Source organism: Sus scrofa, chromosome 14 (genome assembly GCF_054392235.1).
Source record: "Sus scrofa isolate SSC_HxYL_T2T_F1_AM1 chromosome 14, Sscrofa_HxYL_maternal_Yorkshire_Landrace_v2.0, whole genome shotgun sequence".
Classification (NCBI taxonomy): Eukaryota; Metazoa; Chordata; class Mammalia; order Artiodactyla; family Suidae; genus Sus; species Sus scrofa.
The window spans coordinates 158,306,051-158,318,957 of record NC_139396.1 but is presented as its reverse complement, the minus strand read 5'-3'; the positions used below and the strand labels follow the sequence as shown (position 1 = coordinate 158,318,957).

Sequence of the window (12,907 nt, the reverse complement as noted above, 5' to 3'; positions counted from 1 at the left end):
TGGGAAACAGTGTCTGTGCATTTGTAGTGGCTGTTTCTTTATGTGTGTTGTTTAGTATTTTGTTAAACCTAGTTTTCACACCAGCACATGGTTACTTAAAAAGGCAGCTATTGCATGCTTTGATGTCAGGGGCTGTGGCAAGATATTGGCCTGCACTTTCTCTTCGGTCCTTGAGGAAGAACCTTGCTATTGGGTCTGTTATTGCTCTCATGCTGCAGGGGAAGAAACCACAGCTTTGGATGTTGGAGTGTCACTAAGTGGTGGAAGCAGGGCCATCTCTAGGCTCTCTCATGATGGGGACCAGGTATTAGCCAGGCCGTGGTGAACCTTTTGGGATCGGTATATTCCATCTTTGGAATAGGCATAATGTCTATAGCATTGTCATGTGATTTGCTTTTGAACAGAATGATAATGCCGTTCCAATAAACTTTTTTTCCTTTGCTGGTTGACTTGTGCCCCTGGAATAGCATGCTTCCTGACGGGCTGCCATTTCAGCCCTCATACTTGGTCCGGCAAATTCTTCATTCTGCTTCCTTGGGCTTTATTTAAGGTCCAGTATCCCTTGCCTCCAGTAGATGGATGAGATGGAGAGGCCAAATAATTCAGCATCATAATGATATTTTTTTTTATCCTTTAAGCTTTCAGGTCACCCCAGGGTGACACAAAGAGCTCAGTTACTAGGCAACTGCTTAAAAAATTGGGCAGCCTCACTGGACTGATTCTGAACCTTACATCTGTCCACCCATCAATGCTGCTCCTGGAAGCGTTGGCCTCCCCAGTCCTTTCAGATGATCCATGCCTAGAACTGTTGATCCATCCTCGGCCATGTCTTCCCTTGCTAGGGCATCAGGGATACGGGCCTGCAGTTTGACCAAAAGATTCCTCGTTTTGTGTTTTGCTATATTTGTCATGAAAGCTGGGATAGGACTGTAGCATTTGCCATGAGGTCTATGTTCACAGGCCTCTGAATGTCATCTGAGAACCTGGTTTTGCTCTCTTACATCCTGGGTGTTTTGGTGGTGTTCTTGGGAGCCTGCATTAGGACGCTGAGTCTATGTAATGTCTTAGAAAGCAGCTGCACTCTGCTCGATGGAATACATGTATTCCTGAAATGAGGCATGCTAAGCAAAATTGCTCAACTCACATAATTTCTTCAGCTGATTTCGGTGTGATTTGAGATATGAGCATGCAAAAGGTCACGACAAAGAATTCTGGCCCCGTTATCCATTCATGCATAAAATGCGAAATATTGTAACTTGAATAAAGGATGTAGAATAAGCTATACATCTCATTCTTGGCAACCAGATTGACTATAGATGCTTCGGAATTTTACAATTCAAAGATGTAAAGTGTTGGAGTTCCCGCCATGGCACAGTGGGTTAAGAATCTGACTGCATTGGCCTGGGTCACTGTGGAGGTGTGGGTTCGATGCCCAGCCTGGCATAGTGAGGTAAAGGATCCAGTGTTGCTGAGGCTGTGGTGTAGGTTACAGCTGTGGCTCGTATTCAGTCCCTGACCTGGGAACTTCGTATGCCATGAGCCATGAAGAAATTGAAAGAAAAGAAAAGATGTAAGATTTAACGATTATTTGTAACCATTCCCCATTCTCTCCAGCCATCAAATTCTTCATCCTTTTTTGCAAAGACAACCTCCACCCTGAAATTGGTAGGTGGGTTGTAGATATGTGTGTATGTGTGTGTAGTGTGTTTATGTGTATATAGCTCCTTAATCAATATTTGATGTTATCTCTGTATTAAACATTATGATTCTGTATTAAAATATTAAATGGTTCCCTACTATGTATGGTAGTCTTCTGCAACTCATTTTGTTTTCAATCAGTGTATTTGCAGAGATTTGTTCATATTGATATGTGTGCTTACTTCATTCCTTTTAATCGAGCGGATAAACCATACATTGTACATTCCTGTATTGATAAGTATCTGTTTCCCCCTACTTTTTGCCATTGCACGGGTACAAGGATACCTGTACCTGTCCCCACATATGTAGACGTGAGCTCTAGGGAATCTCTGACAGAATTATTAGGTGGTAGAGTAAGCCAGTTTTCTACTTTGATGTATGTTGCTACATCGCTTTCTAAACTGGTTGTCCAAGTTTACGTGCCTACTCGTCAGAGAGTTCTGGTTGTCCACGGTTTTGCCAATACCTGGAATTTTCAAACTTTTATTTTCTTTTTTAGGGCTCTACTGCAGCATATGGAAGTTCCCAAACTAGGGGCGGAACCAGACTGCAGCTGCCAGACCACGCCACAGCCACTGCAACTCAGGATCCTTCACCCACTGAGTGGGGCTAGGGATCAAACCTGCGTCCTCATGAATACTAGTCAGGTTCGTTACCGCTGAGCCACAGTGGGAACTCCAGTATTTTCAAACTTTTTAAGGTTGCCAAGCCGGATGTGAAACATCTCATTGTTTTTATTGGTATTTTCCTGATTGCTAGAGACTTTAAGACTCTTCTTAATGTGTGTATATGTTTCTCTGTGTTTCTTCTTTGGGTCACGTATCATTTGCCCATTTTTCTCTCTAAGTTTGTTTTAAGAAATCCTTGTCTCTTTCCTGAGCTCCAAAAGAGATGTTTATCATTTCTTCTAAATTTTAAGTCTTGGCTCTTCACTTTTGGTATAACTGGAATTTATTTTTTATTTGTTGTGTGAGGGTATGTTCTATTGTTTCCCCATAGAGATAAGATACCAACCATCCTCGTAACATTTATTGAATCCTTGCATCCTGATAAACACTAAGTTTAGACAGATATGCTTCTGGATTTCTTGTTCTGGTGGACTGTTGCTTTATCCTATTTCCAGTATCATACCAATTTCAGCATCCTGTAATATAATGAGCCTGATGTGTTTAGATTGGTCGATATATAGTGGTCTAAAGAGCAGACACTGGGGTCAGTGTGCCAGCATTTGCATATCCGCTCTGCCACCTATGACCTTGTGTGACCTTGGGAAGGTGATAAACCATCCTGAAAATCTCACCTTTCAGGACCGTCAGTGCTGGGCAAACCATGATGGCTGGTCACCCTAAACTCAGTCAAATTACACTCTCTCTTTTTCCTCCAGTTTCTCTGTGACATGGTAATGATAGTATCTGCACCCCTGGCGGTGTGGGGAAGATTAAATAAGATGATACATGAGAGGTGCTCTGAACAGGCCTGGCCCATGTGGGGGGCTCAAAAAGGTAATTTCTCCTGCCCCTCTCCCTTCCTCTCCTTTAAAATGTTCTTGAGTATTCTTGAAAATTAGTATCACCTATGAACTGTAGAATCTCCTTGCTAAACTCTTCAGAATCCTCAGTGGGAACTTATAGGTCAATTTGGGCAGAACTGACATTCTCATGGCATCAGAGCTTTTTGCCATAAACATGGCCGTTTCTTTATATGTTTTTCTTAATAGTATTCAGTAAGTTAAAAAAATTCTCTCTGAAGTTCTTCCATATCTAAGATATATTTCAAGGTACTCTAACTACCTACTAGAGTTGTTATTATTATGAATGGCTTCAGTATTTTTAAAATTAAAAAATGCTAGGAGTTCCCTGGTGGCTCAGTGGGTTAAGGATCTGGTTGTGTTGTTGCTGTGGCTGTGCTTCGATCCCTGGCTGGGGAACTTAGACATGCCGTGGATGTAGCCAATAATAGTAATAATATAAAATAAAATAAAAATTGGATCATGGAAAATTCTAAACATATGCAAAAGTAGACAGACTGGTATAATGAACATTCTTGTGTCTGTTATTCAGCTTCGGCAAGCACCAGCTTGTGGCTAGTCTTGTATTATCTGGGGAATTAAATCCTTTTAGAAAGTTCTAATTGATGTTTTCTCTTTCAGTGTAAATGAATGTTACTCATTTCTGCACTTGGACTTTGAATTCAGTAACCATGCTTGATTTTTATTAGTTCTAATGGCTTCATGACTAACTTCATAGACATTCTAAGAGAATTGTCATCTGAAGATGATGGTACTTTTTGCTCATTCCTTAATAGTTGTCAGGCATTCCACCACTTTCATTTCTTTTCTTTCATTGGCTAGCACCTCCCTTACAGGGATAAACAAAAGTGGTGATTGGGAATGTCCTTGAGTTTTTTCCTCTTCACTTTAATGAGAATATTTTCATCATTGATTAGGATGTTTACTGCAAAATTTTGTTAGATGCATCTTTTAATCTAAAGTAAGAGCATTTCTCTGTACTGCTAGTTTACTAAAATGTTTTCAACATATATACATGGTTATTTAATGAAAAAAAAAAAAAAACTTTCTCGGAGTTCCTGTTGTGGCTCAGCAGCAACAAATCCGACTAGTATCCATGAGGATGTGGGTGTGATCCCTGGCCTCGCTCAGTGGGTTTAGGTTCCGGCATTGCCATGAGCTGCGCTGTAGGTCACAGATGCAGCTTGGATCTGGCATCGCCGTGAGCTGTGGTGTAGGTCGCAGACACAGCTCGGATCCCAGGTGGCTGTAGCTGTGGTGGAGGCCGGCAGCTGTAGCTCTGATGCGACCCCTAGCCTGGGAACGTCCATATGCTGCAGGTGTGGCCCTAAAAAGACAAAACAAAATGAAACAAAACTTTTTCTCAGCATCTGCTGGTATGATCACTTGTTCATTTGTCAGGTTCCCCACCACCACCTCCTCTATTCTGTTATTAGTGTAATGAGTTATACGAACAGATTTTTATGTTGTTAAATCATCCTTGGATTCTTAGAATAAATCCTCCATGATTTGGGTGCATTTTTAAAATGCAAAGGTGGATCCCATGTACTAAAATTTTCTTTAGGATTTTAGCCCCAGGACCATGTTCTAACCACTCTTAGTGTCTCATTTTCTTTTTTTCCAAATATCTGTGTTTAGTTTTCATTTCACAGCTTTGCTACTAGTCTCATGAAGTGAGTTAGGGAGCTTTATTTACATGTTTTTCTGTAAATAAAAGCTTAGATATATAAGGGGTTACCTTTTTCCTTAGCAGTTGTTAAAACTTGTCTTAATAACCTCAGGATGTGGTGGGTTTTTCGTCTGAAACCTGACAGCTGACTCGCTCTCCCCAGTGGTTATATAGTGCTCTTCATATGATCGCTTTCGTTCTGAAATAATGTTGTGGCATTCTTCTTTTGTTGACCTTTTATTTTTGATTTCCCTGTCATTAATGTGTGTCCCATTCTTCTTCGTCCTTGGTGTTTATGCTGGAATTCTCTTCCTCACTTCTTTTGGAAGCACTTTCATTTTCAACCATTCTCCTATTATATCCACAAAAGCTGACCTCTTCCCTCCCGTTACGGCTCTTGGTTTGGGGTTATCATCCAGGCCAAAATAGGCTATAACTTTGCTTGAGGATGTTTGGAACGCTGAGGTATCTAGACACATGTTTTGATGGGGGGGTGTGTGTGTGAGGGGATGTGTGTTTTACTGTTCAAAAGTTTGAGTGAGGGTAATTAACTTTGCTATTGATTATTGATTTTAATGCACAGTGTCCGAGGACATGCACTGTGCGCCATTGACTCATATATTTGCTATTTTCTTTATGAGCTAATACATAGCTAATTTTTATGAAGATTAGGTGTGTGTTTAAAAATAGTGTATGTACTCTGAGGGTGGCGTATAAAGTTCTAGATATGTCGACTTGTTAACTGATCTCATAGCTTCTGTCATGACTCACATTTCTTGTTCAATAGTTTTAAGAGAGATTTTAATTTTTTTTTTTTTTGTCTTTTGTCTTTTTAGGGCCGCACCTGCAGCATCTGGAGGTTCCCAGGCTAGGGGTCCAATCGGAGCTGTAGCCACCAGCCTACGCACAGTCACAGCAATGCCAGGTCTGAGCTGCATATGTGACCTACACCACAGCTCACGGCAACACCAGATCCATAACCCACTGAGCGAGGCCAGGGATCGAACCCACAACCTCATGGTTCCTAGTCGGATTCGTTTCTTCTGCGCCACTACAGGAGCTCCTATTTCTAAGAGACATTTTAAGAATCTAGTATAATCATGGCTTTTCCATTTCTCCTTGTAATTCTGTCAATTTTTGCATTATACATTTTGAGCCAAGTTTTTGGGTCCATTGAACTGTGTATAACTTCAGATGTGTCTGAGACAAATATTACTATGTCACTGTTCTTTGGGTTAATATTTTTCTGGTATACCTTTTCCTGTCCCCTTTTGAATTTTCCGTGTCATTATATTTCACATGTGTCTACAATAAACAAAATATGCTTGGATTTAAAAACTTTGTAATTGCAGCCTACTAATTCACATGTCCCATCTCATCCATGACCTTTGATATTTCTCATCTCTTCTTCGGTTTTGTTCTCTATTTACTAAAATTCAGTATATTTTGCTATTTTTGACGCCTTCTTTCCTGTCTCCTATCGTATTGATGAACATTTACACCTGCTGCTTCCCAGCTCTGTTATTTCAGAGGTTATATATCTGGTTTCCACAATTTAGCAGTACTGTTAATTATTTTTTGCCTCCCTGCCATGGCATATGGCGTTCCCGGGCCAGGGGTCAGATCTGATTTGCAGCCTCGAACTAAGCCACAGCTGTGGCAACGCTGGATCCTTAACCCACAGTGCCAGGCCGGGGGTCTAACCCGCATCCCAGGGCTGATCCCGTCGTGCCAAAGCAAGAGCTCCAGTGCTGTTAAATTGTGAACGTTGTACTCCTGGTAACAGAACCTAAAGGTAGCCAAGGACTCTGGCCACCTCCCAAACACCCCCACTGGCTGAAAAATGCTTCCAGGTCTTTCCTGGCCCCTTGCACTTATTATTACTGGTGTCCAGTGTTTTAGTCTACCCTTTTGGATGTCATCTCTCATCAGAAAGTAGGGCGGGGTGGTCGTTTGCTTTTGTTTTTGGTATTGCAGGTTTATTTTGATGTATCTAGTATAACCAGCGCCTCCCCCCACCATCGTGGTTTCTTGCTGAGCTCTTCTGCCTCCCGAATTCAGTTTGTGACTCATCAAAGTTGTATTGCATTGACGGTCTATGAAGAGCAAATTCTCTGTATTTGTTTGCCTGGACCGTGCTTGTTTTCTCTTTTTCTTAAATCTTAGCTATGTGTAGAATTCCAGCTTGACAGTTGCTGTCCCTTTGCAGATCTTGGCTATGGTGTCCTGGCCACTGTCCCTGTTGAGGAGTCTTTAATAATGGCTCTTTTGCACTAAATCTGCCTTTTGCTCTGGCTGTTTTTAAGGTTGTCCTTTGGTTGTGCTTCTGTAGTTTTATTATCAGTTTTTGGTATGGATTCATTTTTAATTTATGTATATCTAGCCTTGCTTTGCTTCTTGAATCCAATCAACTGTAGAAACGTCTTAGTCATTTATCTCTTCAATTCTGTCTTGTCTGTATTTTCACTATTATCTCCCTTGGAACTTTTTTATGTGGAATTGGATCTTATCATTCAACTGTTTTTAACTTCTCTTGTCTCTTTATCATCCTGCTTTATGTTCTGGATTTCATCTCCAAATCTAACTCTCTCTCTTTTGGCTTGCACCCCTGGCATGGAACAGTTCCTAGGCCAGGGACTGAATCCATGCCACAGCAGTAACCAGAGCCACAGCAGTGACAACACCGGATCCTTAGCCCACGGAGCCACCAGGAACTCCTTGTAATACTCTCTTGAGCTGTGTCTACATTGCTATTTAAATAGGTTGTGGACTTTGAAATGTCCAGTGCCTTTGTCGTTTATAGAAGCTTTATTTTGTTCCTTTTTAAGCCAGACAGGTCTTTAAAAATAATGTCCTTTTACTATCTTCCATGATGTTTTCTATGTTTTCTTCTGTTTTTAAAACATTTGGATGTGCGTGCTGTTATCCCTTTTAGAGTATCCTGTTGTCTCTAGTTCTGAGGGTGCAAATCTGTACCATCATAAACGACTTCTTCTAATGCCTTGAAATTTGACATTGTGAACTCATTTCCAGCTTTTTCCCTTCATGAGAGCCCTCGGCACACAACGTGCCTTGTGAAAAAGTCCAGTAGAGCAGAGTTTTACTTGTGATATGTGTGTTTCAAGGGCTTTTTACTCCTCTGAGCTCAGTTTTTATACGAATTTCTCATCTTGGGAATCTCACACCACAGGGTTATTGTAATTTTGGTCTCCCCACCCACATGGAGAAGGCACAAAGTTTGGATTTCTCTCGGAAGGCTGCCTGATTCTCACAGGCCGTCTGGGTGCACGGAGCCACTTTGCAGTTTCCCTGGGGCATTGGGAAGAGCGTTTCTAGCTCCTTGCACTTGGGCAGGGCTGTCCTGAAGAATCCAGGCTTTCTGCAAGGACTCCAGCTCCAGTTTTGCATCTGTGTCTTCCAGTTCATACCTCCTGTCATGAGAATTACAGCTCCCGCACCGAAGGCCTGTATCTGCTCGGTCTCCTAGATTTCCATGGCATTGGCCGGGTGCTCTGGCCATGAATTCCTTTTTTATTTATGGATCCTGGTAATTTCCTTTTCTTTCTTTCTAGTTCGTGATGTATGCACTATAAAAATGTCACACTTTATTTAGCATTTTTATGTCTTTGCAGCGGGAAGAGTTGCTTTCTGCGTCAGTTCAGTTCACCACCATGCTTTCAGAACTGGAAGTAAGTCCTCACCATCGATTCTTTGATTCTCCGAGTCGGCACACTGGCCTGCTGTAATCCTAGATTTGTGCCAGGGGCGAAGGATATGATGGCGAGGAAGACACAGCCTCCGGGCACGGGGAGTGAGTGCACCCTGAAGATGTGCAGACGGGCCAAAGCCACTTGGTACCCAGAGTCTCAGCTTCCAACACTCCTCCGAACACTTGGTCAGCAAAGCTGGTCAGCTGCTTTCTTGCTGGCATGTTAGTCTCTGCCTTGGCAGCTGCGGGGGTGAGATGTGCTGATGATGGGGCCAAGCCGGGCTTTGGGGGTGCAGCCATTAGCTGTTCCCATCTCCCTCTGGCTGAGGCAAAATGAGAACAGCTGGGAAACAAGGCCGCCACACACTCCCAGAAGCTGCTCCTCTGCCAGCAGAGGTGTCAACAGAATTCCATTCACATGAGCCTTCCAGAAGCGTATATTGAATTTGTTCCATACTTTAAAATTCTCATATAGAGAGTGGACTGTATAATGGGGAGCTGATGAAGGAAACACTCATCTGTATAGCTTTGTACCTCTTTGAAAAGAATAACATGGTCCCGTAGAGATGGATGACTCCACTGATTTATCTAGAAAAATCGGATGCCTGGTTTATCGCTGAAATTTGGCTGTGTGTCAGGTTTTGTCTACTCAATTCATTAGGTTTTGCTGCCGGCTTCTTCGCAGGGAAAGTCTTACTCAGCTGTAATAGACGGTCCTCCTGAAATTTCCCCTTGAAGCTGACACACGTTTCACTCTTTCCTGTCTCTGCTCACACCCAAAGTGCTTTTCAACCCTCGTTCTTAACTCAGCACAGCTGACGGCCAAGCCATTGGTTACAGAGGCCCAGTAAGAAAGGGATTCTGAAAAAGGGTGGCAGAAGGGACTGGCTGGGATGCAGTTTGAAAAACCAAATTAAGGAGTTCCCATTGTGACTCAGTGGTAATGAACCCGACTAGTATCCATGAGGATGCGGGTTAGATCCTTGGCCCCGCTCAGTGGGTTAAGGATCTGTTGTTGCTGTGAGCAGTGGTGTAGGTTGCAGACGTGGCTCAGATCCTGTGTTGCTCTGGCTGTGGTGTAGGCCAGCAGCTGTAGCTTGGATTCTGCCCCTAGCCTGGGAACTTCCATATGCTGCAGGTGTGTCCTAAAAAGACAAAAAAGAAAAGCCAGGCAAGACAATTGTCTAAAGCATAAAAAAAATCCCTAAGGGCATCTTCTGCTTCTCTTATGATCATAAATGACATCAAATGGGTCTTTCTTTCTTTCTTTCCTTCTTTCCTTCCTTCCTTCCTCCCTCCTCACATCCATGGCATGTGGCGGTTCCTGGGCCAGGGATTGAATCTGAGCTGCCTCTGTGACCTATGCTGGCACCACACCAGATCCTTTAACCCACTGCACCACGCCAGGATTAAACCCACACCTCCACAGCGACCCTAGCTGCTGCAGTCAGGTTCTTAACCCACTGTGCCACAGCAGGAACTCCAAATAATGCGAGGTCTTCACCTATCTCCCTGATGTCGCTTCCGTGTGGATTTAGTGGGCAGAGGGTGCTGTGTGTTCTCAGGTTATAGAAATGAAATGGAGAGGCAGCTGGGGTCCTGGCTAGAGTTCCAGAGTGAGAAGCCTTGACTCTGGCTTGGCTTCTTGAGAGCTGTGTGGCCTTGAAGACCTGACTAAATCTTTCCCAACCTCGGTTTCCTTATTTGTCGAAGACGAAGGAGGATAGAGCCTGCCTCTCTGGGTCGCAGAGACCACTGACGAAGGGAATGTTGGGAAAAGTATTTTGTAATTTAAAGCCTTCCCTTCAGATTGGGGGGGCACATGGTACCCCTGTGCCTTCAGGGCTGTGGATTTGCCCTCCTGCTGGTGGATTTCTCAGCATCCATGAGTCACCCTCCCTCCTGCTCTTGGTTGACAGGTGTACAAGTTGATCCCAAAGATCAGTGGACGTTTGGGAGACACACACGTTTCTGTTCCCTTTTCGCCCGCCTTAAATCTCAGGTTTCCTTCTTTGCTTTTCCGGACCTTGGGTCAGGAAGCCTCTTTGTTAACAAGGACCCTTTGAGATTGTCTGAATAATGTCAACGCTTGCAAACAGCATTAGTCATACAAACTGTATTAGTTTCCTACTCCTCCACTGTATGGGACCTATTGTGGGTGCTGGAGAAGGAGCCCTCGGTGGCAGAGACACAGGCCAGGGGCGTTTTCCTGGCCCCCAGCTTCTTGGCTTCTCGAGAAGGGGGTCTGGGAGGACAACCGAGAGCAGACTTGCCAGGAAAATAAAATTGAGCATGTTCACTGGGGGCGCTGGGCAGGGGTTAATAAGAATTGGTGTGGGCATTGGAATCGTTCACATTTTATGGGGAAGGCATAGATGTAAGCTCTGGACTTTGCTGTGCGTTACCAGAGTACGTGATTACGGCATTGCAGCCCAGTTGAGTCTTTGCATCCTTGTGGTTCCAGTCAGTGCAAACTTAGAACATTCCAGAATCACCCAGACACGTTCCAGGAAGACTAAAAGGTGTTATTTCCCCAATTTAGAAAAAATAATTAATAGGAGGAAAGATATTTTTACCCTACTGCCAAGACTGTTTATCTCTTGACTCTTTCTTAGACTCTTGGCTCTGGCTGCCATTTCCCCTGAGTGGCAAAGAAGCAAATAAATGACTCTTCAGAAATATCCGCTCAGTCTTAGTTCAACACACTATCAGACAAGACCCAAGGGCTCCTGTTTGCAGCTTTACCTGCTACCTGGATAAGAGTCCCAATTCCTGATGGCAATTGCTCACACTTTGAGGACAGAATTAAGGAATTCTGGGAGAGCGTTTTTGCTTTTGTGGGTTCTGTGTCCTGGCACTGTGCCAAGAGCTGTACCATGCTTCTCAGTCCATCCTCTCCTCTCCCCAGAGGTAGGAATGTCATCACTCTCTTTTTCCAGATAGGAAGGCAGAGGTTTGGAAGATAAACTTGCACGAAGACACACAGCGGGCAGGTGGCACAAAGGGGGCTTTCGTACCTGAAAACTGTACAGATGGGAAATACAGAAATGGAGCAGGTGCTAATAGCAGTGATAGTGACAACTGGGCAATGAACCTGCCATGAGCATGAGCAGGTGTTGGGCTAAGCCCTTTACATCAATTCCCTCCTCGAACATCTCACTCTAGCCCTGGGAGGTGTGCGCCATTTTTATTTCCATTTTATAGAAGCAGGGACAAGGCACAGAGCACGTGTAACTTGCTTCTGATGAGGGGCTGAGGCAGGACCAGAGCAGGGTCTGCCTGATGAGCTGGGCTCCCTGGAGAGAACCAGGACTTCCGAGGGCCTGTCCGGGTTCCGAGCCCCTCGCAGCTGTCCCTGTTGTTCTGCTTTGGAACATCGGGCTTTGGGGAGAGCACAGCTCATTTTTCCAGGAAGGCACTGAAGAGAGCAGTACCTGGAACTTGAACCTTGTAGACTCTGGCGACTTTTCCTGCAGGTGGGACCTGGCCTTCAGGGCGTCACCGGAGAGAGAGGACTAGTGACGCTCTTTCAGTTCCAACATCTTTGACCTGTTGTCTCTTTCTTAAGGGAACATGGAGCCTTAAGTGAAATACGTTTTCTCTGCAGGGAAAAGTGTTTGATGAATCAGCACACTGTCATGTTTTCAAACGCAGGACTCACGTGAACCGCTTTCTTATGTGAATCACTTTTATCGGGAGCGTCTATAAAACATTAAAATTATATTGGAGCTCCTGTTGTGCAGCAGAAACGAACCTGACTAGTATCTGTGAGAATGTGGGTTCAATCCCTGGTCCCGTTCAGTGGGTTAAAGATCCAGTTTTGCTATGAGCTGTGGTGTAAGTCGCAGATGCCGCTTGGATCTAGTGTGGCTGTGGTGTAGGCCGGCAATTGCAGCTCCACTTTGACCCCTAGCCTGGGAATTTCCATGTGCTACAGGTTTAGCCCTGAAAAGCAAATAAGTAAATAAAATGCACGTACGTGAGTTTGTTATCAGTTGCTGTGTAACAAACTGTACAACTCAGTGGTTTAAAATAACACATATTTGAGGGGTTCCCTGGTGGCCTCGTGGTTAGGACTTGGCACTTTCGCTGCTGTAGCCTGGGCTCAATACTTGGTCTGGGCACTGAGGTTGATCCTTAATCCACTGAGGGAGGCCAGTGATGGAACCTGCATCCTCATGGATGCTAGTCAGGTTTGTAACCCACTGAGCCATACCAGGAACTCCTGGGGTTTTTTAAAATAATTTATTCTGTGTCATTTTTAAGCTCCATAGTGACAGAGACCATATCCATCTTCCTCTGC

The 12,907-nt window shown here is 44.0% G+C and overlaps 1 protein-coding gene across 6 annotated transcripts in view; it reads left to right on the top strand.

The window, feature by feature from the left end:
* Nucleotides 1-12,907, top strand: part of ADAM12 (ADAM metallopeptidase domain 12) — a 380,482-nt gene that overhangs the window by 10,559 nt on the left and 357,016 nt on the right. The window lies entirely within an intron of this gene.